The sequence below is a fragment of the Tarenaya hassleriana genome, unplaced genomic scaffold (genome assembly GCF_000463585.1).
Source record: "Tarenaya hassleriana unplaced genomic scaffold, ASM46358v1 Cleome42, whole genome shotgun sequence".
In the NCBI taxonomy this organism is placed as follows: Eukaryota; Viridiplantae; Streptophyta; class Magnoliopsida; order Brassicales; family Cleomaceae; genus Tarenaya; species Tarenaya hassleriana.
In genome coordinates, this window is record NW_010966986.1 from 606,300 (window position 1) to 623,556 (window position 17,257).

A 17,257-nucleotide genomic window follows, 5' to 3' on the forward strand; every position below is an offset into this window, starting at 1 on the left:
AACCAAAGTATTATATTGCATTATTTTAACACAATATTATACAAAGATCTTAATGTTTTAATGTACATATATAATATAACATTATTATACAATTTATATTTCTTTATTCATTCAAAATTAGGGTTTCACTGAAATTTTGTTGATGTTGATACTCTTGTTGTGACATAGATCCACTTTTGAACTACACTAGGATCTAAAAAGCGGTTTTGTTTAGGTCTCTCACTTTTTTGTTTGTCTTCCAATTTCTTTGTACCCTTCATAACTTTACTAGATTTTGATATGGGTTTACAACTATGCATGAGATTGTATTTTCTTACACTCCAACGTTTCGAGTTTAAGATCAATGTCGTACGCAACTTCTAATTACAGCCGAATCCAATAACTTCCAACACTCTTTGGTTTTTCATCACCTTTCTTTCTCATTCATATTCTCCATTCTTTAATTACAGCCGAATCCAATAACTTCCAACACTCTTTGGTTTTTCATCACCTTTCTTTCTCATTCATATTCTCCATTCTTTTTCATTATCCATTTACCATCATACATAAAATATACAATTGTTGATCTCTTATCTCGTCCGTCTATAATAGTTGTAGAAAACATAAGTACAAAATGCAGATCAATTCGACTATTCTGGACACAGTGACCATGTGACCATTATTACCATTTTTGACTATGTGACTATGTGATCATATGAACATAGTATCATGTGATCATTACTACCATTCGACCATTTAATTTAAATCCATATGACCATTATTATCAATCCGACTATTAAGGAGATCATGTGATCGTTTGACCATATGAACATGGTACCATGTGACCATATGAACATGGTACCATGTGACCATATGAACATGGTACCATGTGACCATATGAACATGGTACCATGTGACCATATGAACATGGTACCATGTGACCATATGAACATGGTACCATGTGACCATGCGAATCTGGTACCATGCGACCATGCGAACCTGGTACCATGTGACCATGCGAACTTTATACCATCCGAACCAGATCTATGACAATAACATAAAATAAAGGACAAAACTTCACAAACATCACCAAGTAGAAGAAAAGAAGTGGAAAAAACATCATTTTTTAACAATTAGAAGAAAAAAGGTAGAAGAAACATCACTGTTCATCATGTAAAACCGACAACCATCAACGTGGATGAAAAAAATAAGATTTTCACAATTGTTTACCTATTTTCAACTTCTTTGACAATTTTGCACTGATTTTGTTTTGATTTCTACCGATTTTGGAGAAAAAATTGAAAGATTTAGATGAGAGAGAAAGTGTAGGAGAGAGAGAGCTCAATGTCGACAATGGAGAGAGAGGCAGGAGAGAGAAACCGGAAAGAGAGAGGAGAGAGACAACTAATTTTTGGGGAAATTTTTTATTAAAAATTAAATACAAAGGGGTATTTTAGTCATTACTAATTGAAAAGGGTATATTAGAAGTTGGATTTTTTTTTTTTTAAAGGAGAGGGTATAGGTGGAAGTTGATGTAGCACATTAAGGGTATAACGGAAGTTGCCCCAACTGATAATATGATCTAATTTTTCTTTTATTATATTTCGGATTTTAGAAACTTAACTGTATACAAATATGACATCGAAAAAGTAGAGAATTCATCATAAGGAGGTGAATATAATTTAAAACCAAATTTTGGACATATTATTTTTTCATTTCAATTATCTAATTATATTATTTTTTGCATAAAATTTATATACATATTTTTTATGCATATATAACGTACATATTTCCTTTTCATCACCTAACCATTTATTGCACAACATCTTAAACACTTTATAATTAATCACACAGGAACAATGTCTGTTTAATAATTTGCAATGATTTGTTTTTCAACGATTTATAAACGAATTTGTAACGTTGTAACAACGATTTGTAATAAAAAATATTATCGCTAATTTTGCATCTAATACCTAGAATTTAGGTGTTAAGGGCCTTATTATCTGATCCGAGTTGGTAGTCCGTCTAAAAAACTTAGCGGACTAGATTTTTAAAAGTGAATTCCGTTTATTATCGGGTCGTATTGAATCGATTCGAAAACTTCGGGTAGAGAACTATAAAAAATATATAAAAAAATTGTTTATTACAAAATCCAGATAAAAAAAAATACAAAACTAATATTATATCTTACAAAAACTCAGATAAAAAAATCCAGATTAAAAAAAAATACAAAAACTCACATATATGGTAGAGAACTATAAAAAATATATAAAAAAAATTGTTTATTACAAAATCTTGAGAATTTGATTTTTAATTTTTATTAAATCAAAATATACACTATTGGATTTTGTCATAAAAAATACAAAAGTTTTATAGTGTATATGAGAATTAAAGATCGAGTTTGAATTTTTATTTATTATCAAAAGTTCTTGTATTTCGTTCTTCTATTTATCATCTTTATATTAAAAAATCAAAACTAATATTATATCTTATTTTTGTAGTGTGTGTATTTTATCACAATAATATTGGTTTGATAACCCATAAAAAAAAATCAATCTACTACTAAATTAAATATATATGAGTAGTATCATTTAATTAATTTTTTCATTTAATTTGATCTATATTTTGTTAAATTCATTTTTTATTGTTCTTTTTTCTATAATCCAAAAGTTTATCGGTCATTTGGTCTAATTACATCTCTTAGAGAATAGGAAAAGTTAGGGTGAATACACCTCTCCATGCTTGGGTTTGAACCTAAGGTAAGACCCATTCTGAGTTCTTATATGATGAAAGATTTGATTTAGTCCCTCATACGTTCTATATATATCACCGTTTCATAAACCATCGAGTATAGGAGTTGGAATCTCAAATAAAGTGAGTCTTACTGGATCCATATTTTAATAAGACTCAACATGGTTGACCTTTTACTTGGAGTATACATATTAAGATCTAGATTTTAACCCCGCGCGCATCGCGCGGACTACAAATATGTATAATTTTAAAAAAATATTATTACTTTTAAACTTAAATATATGATGTTTAATTTTTTAACTTATAATCATATCTTAAATCAAAATAAAAATATTTTTTAAGAATATTGAGATAACTGTATTTAAGAAAAATGATTGAGAATACCGTCTATATTTATATTTTCGTATATTATAATATAAAATTAAAGGTTGTAGTAGTATTTTTTAGTATGAAAAATTTTAAAAAATAATTGAACTAAAAACAAAGTTTAAATTTCAGCATTACCAAAATAAAAAGGTTTAAATTTCAGTTCTCTTTAATATCCATTTGTATATAAAGAACTAAATGATTGATAACTTGATATATTTTTTCAACAGGAAAAACAATTAAAATTCAAAATTTAAAACTAATTTTTAAAAAAAGAAAAAAGAAAAAGAAATATAAAAATGGTTAAAATCCTTTGGTTTTACCCAAGAGAGAGGGCTAAAGAGGCATTATATAAAAATATCCTTAATTTGCTATTTCTACTTCAAGACCTACTATATTTCGGTCACATTGGTCACATGGTCACAAGGGTAGGTCTTGAAGTAGAAATAGCAAATTAAGGATATTTTTGATAATGTCCCGGCTAAAGATAGGGGTGGCCATTTCGGTTATTAACCGAATAATCGAACCGAACCGAACCGAATAAGAACGATTCAGTTCGGTTCGGTTATTTGCTTGATAACCGAACGGTCGAGGAAATTGAATAACCGTTCGGGTTCGATTCAATTCGGTTAATAACTGAATAACCGCGGTTAACCGAACGGTTATTAGAGTTTTTATAATATTTAAAATTTTACCCTTATTATTATTAGTGTTATTTTTTTGTAGTTCATTTGTACCTTATGTGTTTCACCTAATAAACCATAAAACTTAATATTTTTAACTTTTAACCTAATTATTGAAGTTTTTGTAGATTTTTTTGTAACTTTTTTGGAGGATTAATTATTTTATAGATTTATTTGGATAAATATTTTGAAGTTTGTATAGGATTAATATATTTTTTTAAATATATCATAACCGAACCGATTTAAAACCGGACCGAATAAACCGAAAAATTTAACCATTTAATTATAATTTTATTATACAAAAACCGGACCGAACCGAACTATTTTATTATATGTTTGAGTGTCCATGTGATACAACTCGTGAGCGGGAGATGGGTTACGGGTGTCACACAGTTTTTATTTGATAAAAACAAAAATTCAGTGTTTTTTATCAAAATTGTAAAGTTCAATTTTTTTTGGAAGTTTTTTTTATATATTATATATATATTTTATCAGAATAATATTGATTTAACATCTGTTTGAATTTGACCCAATTCAAATTTTAAATAAATCAGAGTTAGGGATTATTTAGTTATGTCTTTTCATATAGCGTGGCTTATTTTTGTTATATTATTTTTATCATTCTTATCATCCCAATTTGGTTTATCTGATGCAATATGTCCCGCTCTAAACTCTTTGATAATGCTATTCAAGATTTGATTTATTTCCTCATATGTGATAGAACTATCATCGTATTATAAATCACCCATCATATATATGAGGTAGTGAATAAAAAAAATGATATTTACCACACCCAAATCCTAATACGACTCGACCTTGTTGATATTTATTTAGGGTATGCATTTCAAGACTTGATCTAATAAGTCTTTGAAAGACATTCAAAACAAAATTCCAATGACACCGAATACATTAATCTGCATATGTTTCAATTTTGCGCTCATTTACCTTAGTTTATATATGATTTCTTAGACGACATTCTTTTTTGTCATCTTCTAAAATTCATAAATATACAAATGGTTTCTTTGTGCATCCATAGATGAAATCGATTTTTCTTAAAGAAAAATCCAAAACGCACATGACCTCTTATTCTTACCTAAAGCAAATATTGTCATGTTTTACAAAGATTAAGTGTGTTACCATATTTAGTTTTTGTAATTATATAACAATATATTATATTTGAACTCATACACAAAGAACAGGTATCACAATGAAAATATGTAGATGCAAAGTTATTCGAAAAGAATTATTTTCGTATTCAATAAATAAATATATTAAAAAACTAAAAACTATACTGTATTTAATTATTCATTAGAAAACAAAATATTTTAAATCGAAAAACATAAAAGATAGTATAAATATTATAAATTATATTGATCAATCAAGTTTTTAAAATTTCAATGTTAAATTTAATTATATTATATTTTTAGATAAATTTTTTATATATATACACACAATTACTTTTCTTTTAATTCTTTAAAATAGGGATCAACTTTTTTTACTCGGAAATTTTTAAATGTGGGATCAATTTTTTGGATCCGAAAAGATTTGTGGAATTTGTAATCTAATGAATGAGATAAGAAAAAAAAATATCGGTGTTTTATTGGAGAAGGATATCATTACTGTTTTCGTTTATGATTCAATATATTATTTATTGGTTAATTTATTATTATTGGTTAATGTCTATATGTACTCTAGATATATCAAAACTTATATGTATCCAAGTTTATAATTATTGGTTCATAGTTCGCTATTTATCTATACAGACAGACATATATCTATAAAGATGAAATAATTAATTACAAAATTTGAGATAATAGAGGGAATTCAAAATATGTGGAAAAACCCAATAATTTTGTTTTTACATTTTCATTTTTCATTAAAAGCTGTAGTTGCAACCCTCGTGTTACTCGAGATCCCTTTTGCTTAATCGAATTGAAACGAGAAAGGAAGAACGCACATACACTTTAACGAGTTCGGATCAAGAATCGATCCTACGTCTCGGCCAAGTAGCTTGGCAATTCACTAGTGGTTTGAGCGAGTTACAACCGTGAGATGATTACAAGAAGCCCTCTGTAGACTCTCACCAAGAACCCTAAAAAAACTCAGAAGAAGAATGGAGAAATTACAGTGTGAGGGAGGAGCGAGAAGCTCTGCTACAAATAACAGAGCTGATAACAGATCTAACTAACCCTTACACCAAAATTACACCCTTGCCCTTACTAAGCTTCCATTCGGTCCAGAGGCTCCTTCAACTTAAGCATCACCACAACAAACTCCACCTTGCTTAAGCTGAAGCTCTGAAAACCTAATCTCTCTCTTTCACTAGTGAAATCAACCAAGCTATTTTATATACCCCTTGACAGGGTCTTGCCGACAATTTAATTGTCAGCGACATTGAGTAAGTTCAATGCATGATTGAACTTACCAATCGGGAGTGGCTTTGTCAGGATGTCAGCAGGGTTTACTTCTGAAGCAATCTTTAGTACTTGAACTTTGTTTTCAGCAATAATCTCTCTCAAGAAATGTAATCTGACGTCGATATGTTTGGTTCTCTCATGGTGCACGCTGTTCTTCGCAAGGCAAATTGCGCTTTGTGAATCACAAAAGATCTTTACAGCTCCCTGTCTGATTCCCAGTTCTTGAATGAGTCCTTTCAGCCATAGTACTTCTTTGAATGTTTCTGCCAGAGCCATATATTCGGCTTCTGTTGTGGATAATGCTACAACATGTTGCAGACCAGATTTCCAGCTAATGACGCATCCTCCAATCGTAAACACATAGTCCGTGATCGATCTTCTCTTATCTAAATCTGTTGCATAATCTGAATCGCAGTATCCTATCAACTCAAAATCAGTTTTCTTGCCGTAAACCAGTTTCAATCCTAGACTTCCCTTGATGTACCTCAATATCCACTTAACTGCTGTCCAATGATCTTTACTAGGATTGCTCATGAATCTGCTTACAAGTCCCACACTGTAGGCTAGATCAAGCCTAGTACCTATCATTCCATACATAATGCTTCCAACTGCACTCAGGTATGGGGTAGTATCCAGATTTAATGCCTCGTCATCTGGTTGAGTGCTTCTTAGCTTGAACTGTGGTCCAATTGTTGTTTTTACAGCTTTTGACTCTCCCATACCAAAGCTTATGATCACTTTCTGTAGATATTCACTTTGAGATATAATCAGGGTGCCTTTAGTTCTGTCCCTGTGAATGTCCATGCCCAGGATTCTTCTTGCTTTCCCAAGATCTTTCATGTCGAATTCTTTGCTCAGCATTTCTTTAACCTTATGTATTTCTTCCTTGCTTTTAGCCGCAACTAACATATCATCTACATATATTAAGAGATATATGTAGTTACCTTGTTTATGCTCTCGGAAGTAGACATAAAGATCGTGTTTGCTCCTTAAGAATCCTTCCTTTATCATGAATTTGTCAAACCTGATATTCCATTGTCGTGGTGACTGCTTTAGACCGTAGAGGGACCTCTTTAGTAGGCAGACATGGATTTCTTTTCCTGGCACCTTAAATCCTTCGGGTTGAGACATGTAGATCTCTTCCTCGAGTTGTCCATGCAAGAACGCTGTCTTGACATCTAACTGTTCCAGTTCCAGATCCTTTTCAGCTACTAATGCTAAGAGGAATCTGATTGAAACGTGTTTGACCACCGAAGAATAGATTTCGTTATAGTCTATCCCCTCAACTTGAGAGTATCCTTTTGCTACTAGCCTTGCTTTGAATCTTGGCTCCTCTACTTCTGGAATACCTAGCTTTCTCTTGAATACCCATTTGCTGCCTATAATCTTCTGGTTTCCTGGTTTGACCACAAGTTTCCAAGTTTTGTTTTTCTGAAGGGATGTCATTTCTTCTTCATTGCCTTAAGCCATTTCTTCTTATCCCGAGTTTGAAGGGGGGTAACTTCTAAAATACCCTCAATGTGCTACATGGACTTCTATGTATATCCTCCTTTAAAATTAAAAAAATTTCTACTTCTATTCTACCCTCTTTGATGTATAATTACTAAAATATCCTTATGACATTATTTTATATTTAATTTTTAATTAAAAAATTCTCTCGAAACTAGAGTTTCTCTCTCTTCTTCTTCTTTTTCGGTTTCTCTCTCCTCCACCATTAATGTCCATAGAGCTTTCTCTCTCTTCTGGATTTTCTCTCTCCTCTTTATCTTGCTATTTTCACTTAAAAACCGACGAAATCAAAAGAAAATCAAATCAAAATCGGTGAGAAAATTGGTAATAGATAAACTAGTGTCGAAATCTCAGTTTTTTCATGCACATTGATGATTCTTGCGGTTCTTTTCTTCTAATTGTTGTTGTTTTCATTGTTTTATCGTTTCTAATATGCTATAGTCATAGATTTGTGTCGAATATGCATTTTAGGTGTTTTTAGAATAATATTGTCTATCACGGGTCATACATGTTACATGGTCACATAATCACTTGGTCACATTGTTCACAGATCATTAGGATAACAAGCCACATGTGTCACAATGGTTACAAAGTCATATAGTCACACTGTCACATGGTCACACGGTCACATGGTTTTATAATCACATGGTCACAGGGTCACATGGTCACACGGTCACATTATCACATGTTCACATAGGTCACATGGTGATATGGTTTAGAATGGTCAGATTGATAATAATGGTCACATGGGCGATATCTAAATTTAAGCGTGAAAGGTACAACTTATCGACTACAAATGCGGCTGAATCGATCAACTTTGTATTGAAGAAGGTAAAAATGTACAACTTATTGAGTACAAATACAGCTGAATCGATCAAATTTGTATTGAAGAAGGCAAAAAGGTTTTCGGTGCTAGGTCTGCTTGATATTTATCTTTCCAATACTGTGAAATGGTTCGATAAGTAAATAGTAAAAGAATGATATGTCGATGATTCTCAATAATTGACACCGCATGTTGACAAAGTAATGTATTAACAGTTACAGTAGTTCATAAAGTTGTGAATGAAACATCGATGACCCAAATTTTGTAAATCTTGTGGTTTTGCCTCCTATAGTGGAAGCGAAAAGGAAATATGGGAGGCAGAATAAAAAACAGTATCTTGGTCCTAGTGAAGTCTGAAAGAGAATCCATTATGCAAAGGGAACATTAACATCAACAATGTCAGAGAGAACATTTAATTTAGAGTGAAAAAAGAGACGAAATTTATATAATAATGGTATATATATTTGTATAATAATGTGTTAAAAAAAACCTTTGTATAATAATGTTGTATTATGTTTGTACAATATTGTGCTAAATTTTTTGTATAATAATATGTTAAAATAATTCTGAGTAAATTTAGTTATCCAGTAATTTCTATTTAATCAGGCATATATCTCACTTGTGTTACACACTAAATAAATTAACTTATATGAGACAACGTTGTGACCCATTGTGACCGGTATGTGACCATGTGACCGAAGTGCAATTTTGCACTGTGTGACCATTGTGACCGACTGTAACCCGTGACCGAAATGTATTGATAAATATATGTCAAAATTTAATTTTTAAGCTTTGTGATGGTTTATCATAGTGTATATATCAAATATATAGTGTGTGTGAGAAAATTTCAAAATATTTTAAAGGGTTTGTAGAAGAAATATATCAAATTTGTCAAAAATACTCATAAAACACTATCTTTGTATAATAATGTTGTATTATGTTTGTACAATATTGTGCTAAATTTTTTGTATAATAATATGTTAAAATAATTCTGAGTAAATTTAGTTATCCAGTAATTTCTATTTAATCAGGCATATATCTGACTTGTGTTACACACTAAATAAATTAACTTATATGAGACAACGTTGTGACCCATTGTGACCGGTATGTGACCATGTGACCGAAGTGCAATTTTGCACTGTGTGACCATTGTGACCGACTGTAACCCGTGACCGAAATGTATTGATAAATATATGTCAAAATTTAATTTTTAAGCTTTGTGATGGTTTATCAGAGTGTATATATCAAATATATAGCGTGTGTGAGAAAATTTCAAAATATTTTAAAGGGTTTGTAGAAGAAATATATCAAATTTGTCAAAAATACTCATAAAACACTATGAAACATATAGGAACACATTTGCAAGAACAACTTTGAAACACAAAAATCATATTTTAATGTTCGACACAATATAGAATAGGCTTATGAGAGATGTGTAATGTTGTTGAGTGATTAAATTGGCAAAAATCATATGGATCAAAGGTTGTGACCGGTTGTGACCGACTGTGACCCATTGTGACCGAAATATATTGTGGGACCCACATAAAGAATTAGTTAGGATTTCTCCAGATTTTTGTATTCGGTGGGTCTCATGTTGCCTATTACCATTTTTTGTAAAGTTCACATTGAATATTCAACCTTAATCCATGGTAGGGCCCATTTTGACAATTCAACATATTTTTCAAGTGGGGACCACTTTGAATTCAACATATATTGATAGGGCCCATTTTTACATAAAATCATCTAAAAATGCAGATTTTTTTTGTAGAGCTCATTTTTTTTATTCAACCCCATATTTTTTTCTTTAATATTTTAAACCCAAATTTTTTTCTACAACAATTTCAACCCAGATTTTTTTTTTCAAAAACATAAATAAGTTCAGATTTTTAATAAACAAAAACTGAAAATAAAAATTCACAATTTAGGGTTCAAAACACTTAAATCCAATTTTTTTCTTTAAATATTTCAACCCAATTTTTTTCTCCTTCATAAACAAGTTGCAATACATTAAACAACTACTTTTCCGGTGTTTATAATTAGGGTTCAAACAAATAAACAAAAGGAGTTTATAATTAGGGTTCAAACATAAAAAAAAAGGCAACTCGAAACTATTTTTCCGGTGAACTATCACGATCTATTATGAACTGTAAACTTTTGTTATTATTATTGTTATTGTAATTGTTGTTGTTGCTGTTGTGGTATTTTTTCTTTTTTGTGCTCTTCTTCTACTTCTTCTTTTTCTATCGAAATTTTACCCTTCTTTTTCTTTTTCTTTTTTTATGGATTTTCTAAAACAAATTTTGCACTTCACGAATCTTTTTTAGCATATGATATCCGGATTCATGTCTAAATATTGCACCAAAGAGATAATCGGTTGATTTGTACTTTTCCCATACTTCTCTCCAGATAAAAAAGAAATGTTTCTTCATTCATTTTTGTATATAGTATATTTTTTATTCTCTGAAAGAACGTATGACTCATTGTTACTATATTGAATCTTGTGATCATGTGACCATGCGACCATGTGACCATGTGACTGTGTGACCATGTGACTGTGTGACCGTGTGACCGTGTGACCATGTGACCATGTGACTGTACCGTGTGACCATGTGACCATGTGACCATGTGACCAGATGCCCATGTGACCATTTCTAAATTTAATCATTGTCTATTATAAAATATGAACCTGTGACCGTGTCACCTGTGACCATGCAACCATATGATCTATATGATTCTGTGACCCTGTAACCTCTCCGATTGTGACCATGGGATCTAAATCCTCATGTCTTCCATACATCTATCCAAACATCAACACATATGATATTATAACCTATATGACTGTCCTAAATGACCTCGTGACCCAAACTGTCCCATTTAACTCGATTTTAACTATTTCACATCTCCATTGATTACTTGAATGCAAACCCAATATTCTACTTTGAAATCTCCAAAATTTTAAAAACACAAAACCCTAAGTTTTATCAGTCAAATCCCGAGCGACACTTCAACTCAACAATAACAAATTTCAAAATCCAACAAATCTGAAAAGTAGTGTTTGTTAACCTACCACGTGTTCATCTAACTTCGAAATATACATATGTTTCTTATTCTCGATCGAAGATGATGAAGAAGATGAGTACAATGATGATTTTGAAGCCATGTTCTTCGTCGTCGTCGTTACTTCTTGTTTGAATCTCAAATATAATCGGAGATTTGAAGAGAAAACATAAATTTATGAGAGAAATCGAGATTTAAGGCACAAATCGATGAGAGATCGAGAGTTTTGAGAGAGAGAGATGAAATTTAGGAGAGAGAGATGAAACTTATGAGAGAGAGATGACAGATCGCGACTTAGAGGAAAGAGAAGAGAAAATATTTTTTTTTAATTTTGAATTTTTTAAATTGAAATAAATAGAGGGTTTTTTGTCTTTTCATTAATATGTGAGGATTTTATTGTCTTTTAACATGTTGAAGAGTGTTTTTTGTTTAATTTTTTGTTTTGAGGGTAGTGTTAGAAGTACAAATAGCAGTAAAGGGGTATTCCAGCTATTTCCCCGTTTAAAGGGCTTGTTGGAAACTTTTTGGTTCTGCCTCCTCTAGTTCTGTTGCAGCAGCAAGAGCAAAAGCAGATGTGTTCTCTTCTCTGAACCTCTGTGGTGGTTTTATTTGCCTTCTTTCTCTGTCTCTGCCTAGTTGGTAGTAATCTTCAGTTGGTGTTTGCTCTTGATTCTCTGATTCTTGTTCTGACCCCTGATTTTCTTCAGGTTCGGAGTCAGACAAGTCTGGTTCCAGATTATCTCCACCTTGAAGGTTAGGAGTTTCTCCACCTGAATGAGAAGAATCATCCCTGAAATTCTGTATTTGTATCTTCTCTGGTTTTGAAGATACTGTTAGTCTTAGTGAATCAATTTCGGCTTCTGAAGATTCTTTTGTCTTTGAATGTTCCTTCTCTTCATCTTTGAAGGCCGAGTCTTCTCTGAAGATTACATTTCTGTTGATTACCACTTTTCCTTCTTCTGGAATCCAGATTCTGTATCCTTTAACTCCTGTTGGATAGCCTATGAAGTAACCTTTCCTTGCTCTGGGTTTGAGCTTTCCTTGGCTGATGTGTTCATACACCAGACAACCAAACCTTTTCAGGTTTCCTAGATTTGGCTCCCTACCAATCCATACCTGTTCTGGAATTTGAAATTTAATGGCGCTTAAAGGAGAGAGGTTTATCAGATACACAGCTGTGGATGCCGCCTCTCCCCAGAATTCTTCTCTCATTCCTGAGTCACTTAACATGCTTCTGACTCGTTCCATGATGGTCCTGTTCATGCGCTCCGCAACTCCATTTTGCTGAGGAGTGTATGTGCACGTTCTGTGCCTCTTAATCCCATTTTCTTTGCAGTATTTCTCAAACTGAGCATTGCAGAACTCTAGTCCGTTGTCTGTCCTCAAATGTTTCACTTTCCTTTCAGTCTGTGTCTCGACCATAGTTTTCCATTCCACAAACTTTGAGAATACCTGATCTTTGGTTTTCATCAAATAAATCCAAACTTTCCTCGATTTATCATCTATGAATGAGATGAAATATTGAGCCTTTCCCAATGTTAGGCATATATTTGATGATCCCCAGAGGTCTGAGTGTATGTAATCGAGGTTGTTTTCTGAGACATGCTGTCCTTTTCCGAAACTAACCTTGTGGGCCTTTCCCATGACACAATCTTCACAAAACTGTAAGTCAGATACCTTGTTACTATCCAACAATCCTTTTTGAATCATTAGTTGTAACCCTTTGTTACTCATGTGTCCTAGCCTTCTGTGCCAAAGCAAAGTTTCATCCTTTTCTTTAGCAACATTGATTTCCCCTTCCATAGTCTCTCCTTGAAGTACATACAACCCTTGTTCTAATTTTCCACACAAAACCAGAGATGATCCTCTGAACACTTCGAGTTTGCCACCCTGTGACTTGTACAACATTCCTTGTTTGTCCAAAGCTCCAAGGGAGATTAAGTTTCGTTTAAGGTTTAGGATGAATCTGACCTTGACTTAAAATTCTGACCTTGTTGTCATGGAACTTAATTTTTATGTCCCCAATACCTTTTACCTCACAAGACCCATTATTTCCCATCAAGACTTTGCCTCCTTCGATTTCTTTGAAGTTGCAAAACCAGTCTCTTCTTGGTGTCATATGAAAGGTACATCCTGAATCCAAGATCCACTGACTCCTTGGTTCCCTTTCGGAAACAGTTAATACCTCTGTTTCTAAGTCCTTTCCTGAGGCAGCAGCCGCTTCTCCTGATTATTTTTCCTGTTGTTCCAGAAATTTCTTCATGTTTCTGCACTCCTTTTTGAAGTGCCCTTCTTTCCCGCAAAACCAACATCCGGTTTCACTTTTGTTCTTAGGTTTACCTTTGCCTTTCCATGGTTTTCCTTTCTGGTTCTTGAGTTCTTTCTTTCCTGACTTCCCCTTTACTAGTAAACCTTCCCCTGAACTTGCCTTGACTTTTGTTTTGTATTCGAGCTCCTTTGAGTATATTGCAGATGTTATATCATCCAATGTTATATCTTCCTTCCTTGAGAATCTGATGGTATCCTTTAAGGTTTCATACCTTTCTTGTAAGGAATTCAGAAGGTACATTATTTGGTCATCCTCTGTGATCTCCATTTGGAGAGATAACAGATCTCCTATTAACTTGTCGAAGACGTCCAGGTTCTCATCCATTGGTTTGGACTCATCCATCTTATACCCATAAAGTTTCTGCTTCAAATACATCTTATTTGGCAATGTTTTGTGTATGAATTCACGCTCCAGTGCCTTCCAGATTCCTTCGGCTAATAGTTCAGTTTTGACCTTCCTCATGATTTGATCTCCTAAACATAGGAAGATCAAGTTCCGTACTCTCTGACCCTTTTCGAGTCTTGCCCCTTTTGAAAGACTAGGTTTAACCCTAGTTCCTGGTTTTTCATCTTCTTCTTCAACCTTCTTTCCCTTTTCCTCACTTTCTTGTCCTTCGTTCCCAAGTACATACCCTTCTTCTAGAGTATCACTTAATTGCAGAATATTCAGACTTGCTAAGACCTTGTCTTTCTAGAGAGTAAAATCGGATTTACCGTCATACTTCTCCACGTCTAACTTCACCACCATTGGAGTAGAAGACATACCTGATCAGATGTTCCTTCAATCTCGAACCTGAGTTGACGTTTCTGATCCACTTCCTTGATCTTTAGCAAGATTGATTTTCGCCCCCCGTTCGCAACCGGGCTCTGATACCAGTTGTAGTTGCAACCCTCGTGTTACTCGAGATCCCTTTTGCTTAATCGAATTGAAAAGAGAAAGGAAGAACGCACAGACACTTTAACGAGTTCGGATCAAGAATTGATCCTACGTCTCGGCCAAGTAGCTTGGCAATACACTAGTGGTTTGAGCGAGTTACAACCGTGAGATGATTACAAGAAGCCCTCTGTAGACTGTCACCAAGAACCCTAAAAAAACTCAGAAGAAGAATGGAGAAATTACAGTGTGAGGGAGGAGCGAGAAGCTCTGCTACAAATAACAGAGCCGATAACATATCTAACTAACCCTTACACCAAAATTACACCCTTGCCCTTACAAAGATTCCATTCGGTCCAGAGGCTCCTTCAACTTAAGCATCACTACAACAAAAGCATATATGGATCGCCATATAATCATATTCATAACATTATTTTCAATCTCTGTCTAAATATATACACATGTAAAATAAGAAATATAAATCTCCAAAAATCTACATCTTTTCAATATGTCTCGTTTGAAATAAATAGTGGTAATATGAAAATAACATCGTGGGAAAAATATGAAAGTACCGGTGGGTTTTGCCTTTTTATTTGAGTAAGATGGAAATTTGGCTGAGAAAATACACACTCGATTACATTTCCATTTGGGCACTGCAGTTATCGGTAAGAATTATTGAAAGGACTATATTTCAAAACAAAAAATAAATAAAGAAGAAAACATACAGCAATAAAAAAGAAAAGAACTGTCATGCAGACCATAAAAAAAAAGTTGCATTTGGATACCCATATGTAAACATAAATTATTTAGGAATAGTAGGGGAAAAAGTATTCAAGAAGTAATACTGTGAATTCAATTTTACGTACGTGATTTGTCTGCCACTCAGTTTTGTACAGCTGATTAGTAAGCATCAAATACAAACTATAGAATGAAATCCAACCATATACTCGGCCATGTATTTCTAATGAGATGATTAGATATTATATCTGAGACTTACCTGAATCTGTTTTCTATAAGATCGCCAACTGGCTTCCTTCTTGTTCGACCACTACAATAAGCCATCGTTGTTTTTAGATTCGAAAAGAGAGATCATATCAAGTTTTATAAGAGTTTGGTCCAATCTTTTTGAGAATACCGAAGATTCTGCAAACAACATACTTATGCAGAAATGGTATTCACTGACGATTTTCCATAATGGAGAGACGTAGACAAGAGTAGAAAATGCTTTTCGGTGTAAGTTCTTTCCATGCTATTGGTCTTTTAGCAATAGCTTGGTTTGCTTGTAACGTGGATTCGAATCCTGGACTATGTCTCCCCACTTTTTTTTTAATACAATCAAATTATATATTAAAAAAAATACCGAAGATTCATACAGTAAACATGAAATGATATTAAAATAAATACACATTGAATATGAGGAATAAAATAACAGAAACTAGTGTAATTAAAGAAATTAAATACAATGAAATTAATATGACGCTATGTATCAATCTATGTATGCAAAAAAAAAAAAAAATAGTAAACTTTGAATTGTGTAGGCATAGTCTCTAAAATTTATGTTCATGCAGTTTTCTTCTGTTTAATAGATTTTTTACGACACTGATTGATTATATTTTTTAGACTAAAGATCCGATTTTTTAATTATTCTTTTAATCTATTAATTTTACAAATAGTTCACACCAATTGGTCTATTTTTCATAACAGTTACACTTTGGTATTTTTGTAACACCCGAAACCCGTATCTCGCCATATGAGTTACGTCACATGGACAAGTAAAATAAAAACTCAATTTCTAAAAATCCGCGGGAATTTAAAACTTTTCTTTTAAGAGTTAGCGGAAGAAAACACTCGTACGTACATATATGATACATTATTTCCAATTATAATTATACATAATCAAGTGGTAGTATAACCTTATTACAAACCTTAAAAAGTCTACCACCGATATAACACAAACTGTTTTCCAAAATATAAATGTATCAAAATACGTAATTATACATGATCGGTAGTGGTACACTGCCCATGTCTCCGATGTCCGCTCCCCGGCTACTGCTGCTCACGACCTGAAACGTTGCGTAACAACGTCCTAAGCTAATTGCTTAGAGAGTGAACTCGGGCGTAACCCGGAGTTCCATTCTCATGAGACTAGGGAAAACATATATATATATATATATGTATATATATACTAGTACTCTAATAAGCAGGAATTGACAACAGGAAATCACGATAAACATGCAGCAATCACAATCAAGTCCGTACGACAAGTCGCAAGACAGAGTCCGTCAAATCGTCTTTACGCACACCATGCGTAGGTGATGTACTCCCCATGTGCATAGCACAACCACCTTTCTCCTCGGAATCCATCTACTCCACAGCCACTCAGAATCTGGCATAAGTATCTTTTTATTTTCTCCGCCCGAACACATCACACCACCTTAGCATCAATGTCACCTCCCGATACTAGGCTTGT